Raw genomic sequence first — 14,425 nt, forward strand, 5'->3', positions numbered from 1 at the left:
TGGAGAATTCCACCAAACATTCAGAGAAGAGCTTACACCAGTACTACTCAAACTATTTTAGAACATGGAAAAGGAAGGGATACTTCCTAATTCATTCTGACATAGTCAGTATAACCCTGATACCAAAACCAGACAAAGACACCACAAAAAAAAAGAAAATTACAGACCAATATCTCTCATGAACATAGATGAAAAATTCTCAACAAAATTCTAGCCAGTAGAATTCAGCATCATATCAAAAAAGAATACACCATCACCAAGTAGGATTCATACCAGTATGCAAGGATGGTTTGACATTAGAAAATAAATCAACATAATCCACCACACAAATACAATAAAAGAATCACATGATCATCTCAGTCGATGTAGAAAAGGCATTTGACAAAGTACAACACCCATTCCTGATAAAAACTCTCAATAAAATAGGTACAGAAGGGAAGTTCCTCAACATAATAAAGGGCATCCATACAAAACCAACAGCCAACATCATTTTTACTTAAAATAAATAAATAAATAAATAAAGAGAGGCTAAAAACATTTCCTTTGAGAACAGGAACAAGAAAAGGATACCCTTTATCACCACTGCTGTTTAACTTTGTGCTGGAAGTGCTAGCTAGAGCAATATGGCAAGAAAAAGAAATAAAGGGCATCCAAATTGGTAATGAAGAAGTAAAACTGTCCCTGCTTGCAGATGACATGATACTACACATAGAAAACCCAAAAGACTCCACAAGAAAACTACTGGAACTAATAGAAAGATTCAGCAGAGTTGCAGGATACGAGATAAACATACAAAAATCAGCTGGATTCCTATACACCAATAAAGACCACGACAAAAAGGAAATCAGGAAAACAATACCATTTATAATAGCCCCTAAAAAAATAAAATACTTAGGAGTAAATCTAACCAGGGATGTAAAAGACCTATACAAAGAAAACTACAAAACACTACTGCAAGAAACTGAAGGAGATTTACATAAATGGAAAAACATACCATGCTCATGGATAGGTAGACTCAACATTGTGAAAATGTCAATTCTACCCAAAGCAATTTACAAATACAACACAATCCCAATCCAAATACCAACAACACTCTTTAAAAAGATGGAAAAAATAGTCATTAACTTTATGTGGAAAGGAAAGAGGCCCTGGATATGTAAAGCACTATCAAAGAAGAAGAATAAAGTATGAGGACTCACACTACCTGACCTCAGAACCTACTACATAGCTACAGTTGTCAAAACATCCTGGTACTGATACAACAACAGATACAATGAGCAGTGGAAATGAATTGAGAGCCCAGATATAAATCCTTCTACCTACAGTCACCTAATCTTTGACAAGGGCCCAAAGTCCACCAAATGGGGAAAAGACAGCCTTTTTAACAAATGGTGCTGGCAAACTAGATGTCCATCTGCAAAAAAATGAAACAGGACCCATACCTTACACTATATACAAAAACTAATCCAAAATGGATCAAAGACCTGAATATAAAACCAAAAATTATAAAGATCATAGAAGAAAAAATAGAATCAATGCTAGAGTCCCAAATACATGGCATTAACAGAATACAGACCATAACTAACAACACAAACTCCAGAAGACAAGCTAGATAACTGGGATCTTCTAAAAATTAAACACGCTCATCAAAAGACTTCACCAAAAGAGTAAAAAGAGAACCTAAAACACCAAAAACCAAACCCAAAAGAGAACCTACAGACTGGAAAAAAATTTTCAGCTATGACAAATTTGACAAAGGTCTAATCTCTAAAATCTTCAGGAAAATCCAACACCTCTACAAAAAAAAAGACAAATAATCCAATTAAAAAATGGGCAAGAGAAATGAACAGACACTTCACCAAAGAAGACATTCAAGCAGCTAACAGACACATGAGAAAATTCTTGCAATCACTAGCCATTAGAAAATTGCAAATCAAAACCACAATGAGATACCATTTCACCCCGACATTACATGCATGAATCAAAAAAACAGTAAACAACAAATGTTGGAAAGGCTGCGGGGAGATTGGAATTCTTATGCACTGCTGGTGGGAATGCAAAATGATACAATCATTTTGGAAAACAATATGGTGCATTCTTAGAATGCTAGAAATACAAATACCATATGATCCAGCAATCCCACTCCTAGAGAAATAAGAGCACACACATGAATGGATATATGCACACCCATGTTCATTGCAGCATTGTTCACAATAGCAAAAAGATGGAAACAACCTAAATGCCCATCAACAGATGAATGGATGAACAAACTATGGTACACACACAATGGAGTGCTATGCAATGATAAAGAACAATGGTGCATCTGTGAAGCATCTCACAACATGGATGAATCTGAGGGCATTATGCTGAGTGAAATAAGTCAATCACAAATTGACAAATATTGTATGAGACCACTACTATAGAAACTCATGAAAAGGTTTACACACCAAAAGAAACAATTTTTGATGGTTACGGGGGAGGGGAGGGATAGGGATGGAAAAACACTACATAGACAATAGATAAGTGGTAACTTTGGTCAAGGGTAAGACAGTACACAATTCTAGGTAAGCCACCATATCTTATTCAGGGCAAAGTCATGGAACCTCCATAGACACTTCAAAACTCCCTGAGGGACCAAATTAGTGGGCTGAGGGCTCTGGGGACCATGGTCTCAAACAGCATCTAGCTCTATCGGCATAACATAGTTTATAAAGAATATGTTCTACATTCTACTTTGGTGAGTAGTGTCTGGGGTCTTAAAAGCCTGTGAGTGGCCATCTAGGATGCTCCACTGGTCCCACTCCTTCAGGAGCAAGGAAGAACAAAGAAGACTAAAGACACAAGGGAAAGATTAGTCCAAAGGTCTAATGGACCACATCTACCATGGCCTCCACCAGACTGAGTCCAGTACAACTAGATGGTGTCCGGCTACCACCACTGACTTCTCTGACAGGGATCACAATAGACGGTCCCAGACAGAGCTGGAGAAAAATGTAGAACAAAATTCTATCTCAAAAAGAAAGACCGGGCTTACTGGCCTGACAGAGATTGGAGAAACCCCAAGAGTTTGGCCACTGAACAAAAATGAGACTAAAGGGGCACGCCAACCCAGGGGCAAGGACTGAAAGGCAGGAGGGGACAAGGAAGCTGGTAATAGGGAACCGAAGGTCAAGAACGGAAAGTGTTGAGATGTCGTGGGGTTGTTAACCAATGTCCCAAAACCATATTGTACTGTTTAATGAGAAGCCAGTTTGTTCTGTAAACCTTCATCTAAAGTACAATTTAAAAAAAAAGACTTAATTAAAAACACTTTAAAATGATGTTAGCTGCTTGATATTAAATATTTAAAGTATGAGATGACATTAACTGTAATACTATATTGTGACAAAGAACCTAAACTTTGCCAAACATATAAGAAACTAATTTTTAAAATAATACCTATGGGAGAAAATAAAAATGTCCCAGGTATTGTCTGGCCCTTTAAACTTGGTGATGGCTCTACTTGTTTCTTTTTTTTTTTTTTTCGATTTCAACTTTATTATTTTTTTTTTTTATAATAACTTTTATTAAGCTTCAAGTGAACGTTTACAAATCCAATCAGTCTGTCACATATAAGTTTACATACATCTCACTCCCTACTCCCACTTACTCTCCCCGTCTTGAGTCAGCCCTTTCAGTCTCTCCTTTCTTGACAATTTTGCCGGCTTCCCTCTCTCTCTATCCTCCCATCCCCCCTCCAGACAAGAGTTGCCAACACAATCTCAAGTGTCCACCTGATATAATTAGCTCACTCTTCATCAGCATCTCTCTCCCACCCGCTGACCAGTCCCTTTCATTTCTGATGAGTTGTCTTCGGGGATGGTTCCTGTCCTGTGTCAACTGAAGGTCTGGGGAGCATGGCCGCCGGGATTCCTCCAGTCTCAGTCAGACCATTAAGTTTGGTCTTCTTATGAGAATTTGGGGTCTGCATCCCACTGATCTCCTGCTCCCTCAGGGGTCCTCTGCTGAGCTCCCTGTCAGGGCAGTCATCAATTGTGGCCGGGCACCAACTAGTTCTTCTGGTCTCAGGATGATGTAGGTCTCTGGTTCATGTGGCCCTTTCTGTCTCTTGGGCTCTTAGTTGTCATGTGGGCTTGGTGTTCTTCATTTTCCTTTGCTCCAGGTGGGTTGGGACCAATTGCTGCATCTTAGATGGCTGCTTGTTAGCATTTAAGACCCCAGACGCCACATTTCAAAGTGGGATGCAGAATGATTTCATAATAGAATTATTTTGCCAATTGACTTAGAAGTCCCCGCAAACCATGCTCCCCAGACCCCCGCGCTTGCTCCGCTGACCTTTGAAGCATTCATTTTATCCCGGAAACTTCTTTGCTTTTGGTCCAGTCCAATTGAGCTGACCTTCCATGTATTGAGTGTTGTCTTTCCCTTCACCTAAAGCAGTTCTTATCTACTGATTAATCAATAAAAAAACCCTCTCCCACCCTCCCTCCCTCCCCCCCTCGTAACCACAAAAGTATGTGTTCTTCTCAGGTTTACTATTTCTCAAGATCTTATAATAGTGGTCTTATACAATATTTGTCCTTTTGCCTCTGACTAATTTCGCTCAGCATAATGCCTTCCAGGTTCCTCCATGTTATGAAATGTTTCAGAGATTCGTCACTGTTCTTTATCGATGCGTAGTATTCCATTGTGTGAATATACCACAATTTATTTATCCATTCATCCGTTGATGGACACCTTGGTTGCTTCCAACTTTTTGCTATTGTAAACAGAGCTGCAATAAACATGGGTGTGCATATATCTGTTTGTATGAAGGCTCTTGTATCTCTAGGGTATATTCCTAGGAGTGGGATTTCTGGCTTGTATGGTAGTTCTATTTCTAACTGTTTAAGATAACGCCAGATAGATTTCCAAAGTGGTTGTACCATTTTACATTCCCACCAGCAGTGTATGAGAGTTCCAATCTCTCCGCAGCCTCTCCAACATTTATTATTTTGTGTTTTTTGGATTAATGCCAGCCTTGCTGGTGTGAGATGGAATCTCATCGTAGTTTTAATTTGCATTTCTCTAATGGCTAATGATCGAGAGCATTTTCTCATGTATCTGTTGGCTGCCTGAATATCTTCTTTAGAGAAATGTGTGTTCATATCCTTTGCCCACTTCTTGATTGGGTTGTTTGTCTTTTTGTGGTTGAGTTTTGACAGAATCATGTAGATTTTAGAGATCAGGCGCTGGTCGGAGATGTCATAGCTGAAAATTCTTTCCCAATCTGTAGGTGGTCTTTTTACTCTTTTGGTGAAGTCTTTAGATGAGCATAGGTGTTTGATTTTTAGGAGCTCCCAGTTATCGGGTTTCTCTTCATCATTTTTGGTAATGTTTTGTATTCTGTTTATACCTTGTATTAGGGCTCCTAGGGTTGTCCCAATTTTTTCTTCCATGATCTTTATCGTTTTAGTCTTTATGTTTAGGTCTTTGATCCACTTGGAGTTAGTTTTTGTGCATGGTGTGAGGTATGGGTCCTGTTTCATTTTTTTGCAAATGGATATCCAGTTATGCCAGCACCATTTGTTAAAAAGGCTGTCTTTTCCCCAGTTAATTGACACTGGTCCTTTGTCAAATATCAGCTGCTCATACGTGGATGGATCTATGTCTGGGTTCTCAATTCTGTTCCATTGGTCTATGTGTCTGTTGTTGTACCAATACCAGGCTGTTTTGACTACTGTGGCTGTATAATAGGTTCTGAAGTCAGGTAAGGTGAGGCCTCCCACTTTCTTCTTCTTTTTCAGTAATGCTTTGCTTATCCGGGGCTTCTTTCCCTTCCATATGAAATTGGTGATTTGTTTCTCTATCCCCTTAAAATATGACATTGGAATTTGGATCGGAAGTGCGTTAAATGTATAGATGGCTTTTGGTAGAATAGACATTTTTACTATGTTAAGTCTTCCTATCCATGAGCAAGGTATGTTTTTCCACTTAAGTATGTCCTTTTGAATTTCTTGTAGTAGAGCTTTGTAGTTTTCTTTGTATAGGTCTTTTACATCCTTGGTAAGATTTATTCCTAAGTATCTTATCTTCTTGGGGGCTACTGTGAATGGTATTGATTTGGTTATTTCCTCTTCGGTGTTCTTTTTGTTGATGTAGAGGAATCCAAGTGATTTTTGTATGTTTATTTTATAACCTGAGACTCTGCCAAACTCTTCTATTAGTTTCAGTAGTTTTCTGGAGGATTCCTTAGGGTTTTCTGTGTATATAATCATGTCATCTGCAAATAGTGATAACTTTACTTCTTCCTTGCCATCTACTTGTTTCTTAAGGAGCTTCTCTTCTCTGGGGATCTCAGATGCTTGAGATTCTAAGGAACTTTAAAGGCCACTTTCTCCAAACTTCCATGGAAACAAGAATATTTTTCATTGCTTCCCAGGTAATGGTTTTCCAGTCTTTGCCAGAAGACCTCTAGTGATAGAATGTAGAGCCAGGGAGTGAGGAAAGAAAAATATCTAGGAACCTGGAAGTCTGGCTGATCAAAGAGGAAAGAAATTCAGAATCTGGGAAAGCAAGGGCATCTGAATATCAGGAAACTATAAAACTGGGTTTTGTAGTTTGAGAGAGCATCTGTGATGAGAGAAATCATGGAAATGTGGCCTAAACGGGTAGTGCTGATGGGAGGGCACTAGCAGAGGTTACAAGGAGGGAGCCTTCACAAATGCTCCACAGCACAACTCTCAAGTTTCTAGAAAAATCTATGAATAACTGAAGTTGTTTTTCCTGATGACTCTGTCAGCTTGCTTAATCATCCCATCTTTTCAAGGAAAGAAAGAAAAGTCAAGAAAAAATTCACTGTTCTCCAACTGCCTGTGTTTTTTTTTCCCCCTTCTCCCTTTTCTCTTTTACAATTTGATTTTGTCTCTGCATGTCAGTCATCAGAGTGACCTGGCTATTCTCCTCTCTGTCCACTTTTTTTCCTACTGCCAATTGACTTTCTGTACAATTCTTCCTCTGCTTCCTAACTTTTGAAGTTTACTTCCTCATTCCAAATTGAGGCCTTTCCAGCCTTACTCCTCATCATCTCCATCATCGTCAATGTTATCACCATCACATCAGGATTACTGCCATTACCATCACTGTTACCACTATCATCATCATCACCACCATCACCATCGTAATCATCATCACCATCATCATCACCACCATCACCATCGTAATCATCATCACCATCATCATCACCACCATCATCATAATCACCACCATCACCATCATCACCATCACCGTCATCATCACCACCATCACCATCACCATCTTGACCACCAGACCACCATCATCATCATCACCACCATCACCATCATCACCATCATCACATCAGGATTACTGCCATTATTACCACCATTACATCTCCATCATGATCATCACCGTCACCAACATCACCATCACTACCATTTAGTGTCTGGTTTGTGATAAGCAAGAAAATACTTTATCTAACCCTAAAAACAATACTTTCAAGTAGATAGTACGATCCACTTTGAAGAAACTGAGGCACAAAATGGTCAAATAATTTCTTTAGAGTTACACATTTAGTAAGTTACAAAACCAAGATTTAAAGTTAGGTCTGTTTGGTTCCAAAGCTCAAACTTATCAACTAAACTTAAAAGTCTCTTCCTACTACCAGCCACTTCTTTGTATTTCTATTTCTTAATTCAAATTCCTAATAGAAAGAATCTGGCTGGTTCTGCTCAACATTTAGCACCATGCCACACCACTGGTCAAGGCTAGCCTACGGATCAGCTGGACCAATCAGCTATGACTAGAGTGCAGGCACACCTGGTCCAGATACCTCCAGCTGCCCAGGCCTGTACTCTCAGCAGGGGCTGTGTGTAGACAGGCCCTGTGATTGACGTGGCCAGCACACGTGTACATGTCTAATTCCCCTGAGAGTTTGTTGAAGAGAAGAACAATTTTTAATGCACATTTATTTAAACTTCCTCCCTTTCCACAGATTATTTGGCATGGCTTATGACAAAAATACATGCAATGAAATGATTAAATAAATACACATGAAAGTCTAAAAGAATACCAAGGAAAGGAGATATTTCCAGGCTTAGGAACCACGATACTGACGTGACTGAGAAAGTTATGTTTTAGGCTTCTGGCAACCAGAGTAAAAAGGGGAACATGAGCAGTCTATAGTCTTAGGCACAAACAGAAGCAAACAGAACTTTTCTTGACAGTAAATTCTAAAATAAATTGCTCATATGGTGTCTCTAGTAAGGGTTATAATAATAAAGCTAAGGTAATGTAAAGGTGAAAATCCTCGTTAAAGTTTCTGTAGTAAATTCAATAACTGATGTCATGTGACTGTTCCCTAGAGCAAACCTAGACAAACAGAAAGGCAGAGAATTAAAACACAATGCAACAGAAGAGACTCCAGGAAAGACTAAACAAAAGTAGTACAAGGTTATAGTTGTCTTTGACCCAGAAACAGGGCTTAGAGAACTAAGAGGTGAGACGGTTGCGTTTCCCTTATGCAGTCTTCTGTAATATGTGTTTTCTATCTGCTGGGCTATTGATAGGAGCCACACACCAGAAATCCTGGCTTATACTCTCGTTATGGAACGTTAGAACTTACATCTTCTGTGGCTGACTAATGTTGGTCACTGTTTCTTCAGAGCTCAGTTGGGCAGGGTGAGGCCCACGTCACTCCATGAAAGCTGAGGCATTATCCTGTGCTCCCCCGGACAGAAGGCCACCAGCCTCTGCACAGGGGTGTTCTGCAGAAGCCCGTATGGTGACACCAGGATGTCCTCCCGAAAACAGTGTTGGGACTGCTCTGACACATGAACAAGAATTAGTCACCAGCCACCTCATATCACTACAACCAGCCAGACTTGTTCCCTAGCCTCGTGTTGCTTACCACACAGCTAAAATCATTATTTTGGAAAGGGAAAAAAATCGAAGCAGGTACTACCAGTCACCTGTATCAGCCACGGAAAAACTTCAGAAGTTATTCAATGCATCTTCCAAGAATAGCAACTGATTTCCCACAGAACCCTGCAAAATGTACGTAATTATCCGTACTTAGGGGTCGCTATGAGCCAGAATTGACTTGATGGCAATTAAGTTTTTTTTTTATTTGACATATGAAGGTCACTAGGTGTGCAAACGGTTTACTAAACCTAAATGTTGGTAGTTCAAACCCACCAAGTGGTACCACAGAACAAAGGCCTGGAGATCTGCTTCTGTTAAGTTTACAGCCAAGAAAACCCTATGGAACAGTTCTACTCTGTAACACATGGGGTCACTATGAGGTGGAATTGACTTGATAGCAATGAATTTTGGATGCTTTTTATTTGTTTAAATAGATGAAATTAACCATAGAAAGTGTTTGCAAAAGACAATTAATTTTCTATAAAAATTAATAGGTGGGGTTATCTGAACTGTATTTAGTTATCAGAACCAACCATCTCTAAAAATTTCTCCTGGTTAAAAGTTAATAAAACTGCATCATCAAGCCCACCTACATTCTATGGCAATGCCATGCATCTAGTTTATTTTAAAAGCATTTTTAAATTTCAAGCCATGGTTTTAAAAAGGAACTGGAGATGTTTCAAAAAGGAAGTGATTTGTTTCTTGTGAGGGTGTGGTGAGACAAGCATTTGCATTCAGTACTAGTAGGGGATACAAGCTCTTTGGAAATATTCTGATAATAAGTATGAAAAGCACTCTTTATGCACAAGGACGCTTACTGTAGCATTCCTTATAATAGTGAAAGTGAAAACAGTTCACAAAGCCAGCAAGACGGCATATCGTATGATGTTATATTAGGCGACAATTTAAAATTAGTTTATAAAGAATTTTCACATAATTTATGAAGAATTTTTCAGGATAAGAAATTTTTATCTTGTTTAAAGGTAAGAATTTTTAAAGGTAAACAATTGTTAATAGGTGTCGTCAAGTTGGTTCCAATTGATATAGCAACCCTCTGTACAACAGAATGAAACGCTGCCCCGTCCTGTGCCTGCCTCACAATCGTTGCTGTTTGAACCCATTGTTGCAGTCACTGTGTCAATCCATCTCCATGAGGGTCTTCCTCTAGTTTACCAAGCACGACGTCTTTCTCCAGGGACTGGTCCCTCCTGATAACATATCTGAAGTATGTAAGATGTGGCCTGACCATCCTTGCTTCTAAAGAGCGTTCTGGCTGTACTTTTCCAAGACAGATTTATTTGTTCTTCTGGCAGTCCACGGGATATTGAACATTCTTCTTCGACACCATAATTCAAAGGCATCAATTCTTCTTCGGTCTTCCTTAGTCATTGTCCAGCTCTCACATACATATGAGGCGATTGAAAATACCGTGGCTTGGGTCAGGTGCACTTCAGTCCTCAAGTGCCATCTTTGCTTTTTAACACTAAAGAGGTCTTTTGCAGCAGATTTGCCCAATGCAATGCATTGTTCGATTTCTTGTCTACTGAAAAAAACTAGAAGGAAAAATACCAAAATGTTAACAATATTTATCTCTATATATTGAGATTAGAGGTTATCTTTATTTTCTTACTTACACTATATATATTTTCTCCCATAAGATTCCAAGCCCAATAAATATTATTTTTTTAATGGAAGAGGAGAAATTACTGAGTAGCAGAGAGCCTGTTTTACAGTTCTTCGGATTGCACCCAAGTGGTCTTCCTGCAGTCCTTGTTTTCGGCAGCAATATAAAGATGCAGTATTTGATGGGCATCAGGAGCAGGGAATATAAACTAGTCCATTTATTTTGGCTCTGCTTTGCTGTCTATCATTAGGAAGAAGCCAACAAAACTAAAATGAAAGCTGTAAACGCTCCTGTGTGATTCCTGGGAGATCTCTCCGTAAAATGTTATGTCCATCAGCGGTCCTGGCTGCGTCATTGACAAAGGAAAGGATCTTGCAGAATAGGCATTGAGTCATACATGGAAGCAGAGGCCCAAGTGCCACCTGGGGGAGGAGCAAGCCAGAGAAAATGGAGGGAAAATCAAAAGAATCACCTCATGGCTTTGGCTTCTACCTGGTGCCTGTCAATCCATGCCAGCGTCTGCCACGTTCACACAGAACACTCGACTGGTCTTCTGGTTTAATATGACTGATTGAACACACACATTTGTCTCTGTTCCTACCAGAAAGCCTATCATATGCAGTAAATGAAATTAAAAACAAAAACCTCAAACCCCTTGCCATCAAGTTGATTCCAACTCATAGCAACCCCGTGTGACAAAGTAGAACTGCTCCATAGGATTTTCCTGGCTGCAATCTTTGTGGAAACAGATCACCAGGACTTTCTCCTGCAGGACCACTGGGTGGATTCAAACCGCCAACCTTTAGGTTACTAAGTCAAGTGTGAACCGTTTGTGCCACCAAAGGCAAGAACCTACAGGGACAAAAAACAACGGTAGGTAATACAATCTAAATAAGTAAATGATTGAATGAATAAATAAATCAAGATTTGGACAACAAATGGGCAAATGTCTGATCAGATAAGAGAAAGCTAAGGGTGAGATGCGAGTGGGAGAACCTGAGAAGCAGGCTGATCTCACACAGCAGGACCCCAGGTGTACTAAGGAATTGAGATCCCAAATACCTCTGAAAGTGATGATGTACAAGGGCCTGAAAACAGAAGTTGAAAGTCTACATATGAAGCCATTGGAGTTGCAGATCCTCTAACTCACCTCACATGTCAGAGTGACTCCCCATATTCCACCCTAATGGGTGGTTTACTCACAGGAGAGGTGGAACATGCCTCTAGAGCAAGGGTGGATTATCCCATAAGCAGGTGCTTTGCAACACATCGAAAACATGTGAAGTCGTTCACCACAGATTCGTAAGTAAGCACAAGTAAACCTGTGCTTACCTTGTTTACTGGGTACTCAGTCCCCGTCAGGGATTGTAAATTTGAAAAGAGGCTTTGGTTCTGTAGGAGGGTGTTACGGGGCTGGGAGAGAGACAGATGCCAGCCATACCTAGCAGCAGAATCTTGATGTGGTGAAAAAATGTGAAACCATTCACTATAGCAAGTAAACACAAGTAAATTTACCTCGCCTATTGGGTAATCTGATACTGAGAAGGATGAAGTAAAAGTCTGCACACAAAAACAGTCTACTTCTCCCAGTCAGTTCTGAACGCTTTGGCAGTCAGACTTGCACCAGGAAGAATAATGGTGAAATCCCCTCCGGAGTTGCCTAGACCAAGAAAAAGCCCTAGAGCAGAGACAACAAAAATAAGAGAGTTGTATTGGCTACTAAGCTATTGCCACTTAGCTTCAAACCCACTCTCCTGTGCTCTGCTTTGCCAGCTGGCCCCTCGTAGGCTCTGAGGGGGACTGCAAGGCTAGAGGAAGAAGGACTTGCTCATTTATGTTTGCTCCCGAGGTCTGTCTGCATCCCCAGAGTAAAGATTCTTCAGCCCAGCAAGAACAGTCGAGTCCGCTACCAGGAGTTAGTCCCAAATTGCTGTCTTTCCACACTCCTGTCACCGGCCTTATCACACCACCTCAGAGATAGCAGCACCCCAGCTAGGGCCTCCTCAGAGCTCTGAGTTCCAGCTCCCCAGAGCCCTTTCCCCAAGATTCTATTTAATAACCCCAACCTCTTCCCTTGGTTTGCTTTAGGGACAGTACCTGCTTCCTGCACTTTCTACCTCTGTGGCATCTCAGTGCACCCTCCACAACCACTCCACCTTTTGCCTTTTCGGACCTCAACATGTGGTCAACAATCCCTTATATAAAATTTTCTCTACTTAAAAAAATTGGTGTTTTTTCTTTCACCTAACTGGATCCTGACTGTTACAAGGTCTTCTGGAGAAACAGTCCGGCCCAATCACACTGTAGTGAGGCCCTCATTTGGAAAAAAACAACTCCACTCACATGCACATGGAGTTTCCAGCCAGCTCGAAATATAAGCCAAGCGTTACTTCTATCAGTCAAGGTTCAACCAGGAGACAGGAAGCCCAGCCCTAATTTGAGCCAAGCAAGTTGAATATAAAGAATTACTGACTGTAACAGGGAGTAACTATAAAGGTGTAAGGAGAACTCTAACGAATACCCTGGGGCTCAGAGAGAGTACTCAATCTTCCAAGGATAAACTTGGAATGGCATTCCCCCACCCCCAGGCAGAATTGAGGCGTAAATAGAGAAAGTGTGGCTGAGCCCACGGGATGGCAGATAAATTCACTGGGATGCCCCAGCCACAGTTTGACCACAGTCCTGAGCAAGCAAAAAATATTCCTGTAGGGTGCGGGGGCTGACAGGAAAGTGCACCGAGGGAGTCGGAGTATCAGGAGCCCACTCACTGCATGTGAGGCCGGGACGCGGTCGCTAAGAGACTGCATGATCTAGAAAAGCGGCTGGCACGGAGCCCACTAGACGTCCCCACCTAGGCGGTGCAGCAGAAGCGAGAATCAGACACCGCAGCTCACTGAAACCAAGAGAAACCTCTTGCTCCTGCAATGTTCCTCCGGCGCCCTCTACTGATGCGTAATATTGTGCTCCTTGCACAGAAGTGCTTCTTGTTGTTGTGTGCCCTCTAGTGGACTTGGACAGAGTAGACCTGCCCTTTAGAGCTTCCAAGGCGGTAATCTTTATGAAAGTAAATTGCTACTTCTTTCTCCCGCAGAGCGGCTGGTGGATTCCAATCGACCACCTTTCGGTTAGCAGCCTAGCACTTAACCACAGGGCTTCTTGTAGCAATGATTACAACTCCAGTATCACAGAGCAAGTAACAGATTGACAGCTGAGACTCAATACATTGATAACCAGCACAGTCACTATTTGATGAAATTTACTAACATGAAAGATGAGGATTGAAAAACAAGAAATAAGAAACTCAGAAGAAATAGAGACAATGCAAAAATGATAATAATAAAACTTCTTCAAAACCCACTACAATTAATATCTTTGCAGAAATAAGAAAAGATACTGCATTCATGAAAAAAAGAACGAGAGATTATTAAAAATAAACTGTAGGATTTAAAAGAAACATTGTTAATTAAAATATGATTTTAAAAGCAAAAAATTCAATAGAAGTGTGGGAATGTAAAGTTGGAAAAATGTCCTAAAAAGAAGGAGCAAAAATAAACAGAATTACATGAAATGTAGAAAATATATGAAAATTAGATGATTAATCTGAAAGAATAAGAGGATTCCTAGAAAAAACAGAACAGAGGGAAGAAATTACAAAAAAAAATAAAAATTCCCAGAACTGAGAGACATAAGATTTCAAATTGAGAGGGACCATTAAGTGTCTGGGTCCCTAGTGGTGCAGTGGTTGAGAGCTAGACTGCTAACCAAAAGGTCAGCAGTTCAAATCCACCAGCCACTCCTTGGAAACCCTATGGAGCAGTTCTGCTCTGTCCTACAGGGCTGCTATGAGTTGGAATCAACTCGACAGCAAGGGGGTTTATTAAA

This window comes from Loxodonta africana, chromosome 1 (genome assembly GCF_030014295.1).
Source record: "Loxodonta africana isolate mLoxAfr1 chromosome 1, mLoxAfr1.hap2, whole genome shotgun sequence".
Classification (NCBI taxonomy): Eukaryota; Metazoa; Chordata; class Mammalia; order Proboscidea; family Elephantidae; genus Loxodonta; species Loxodonta africana.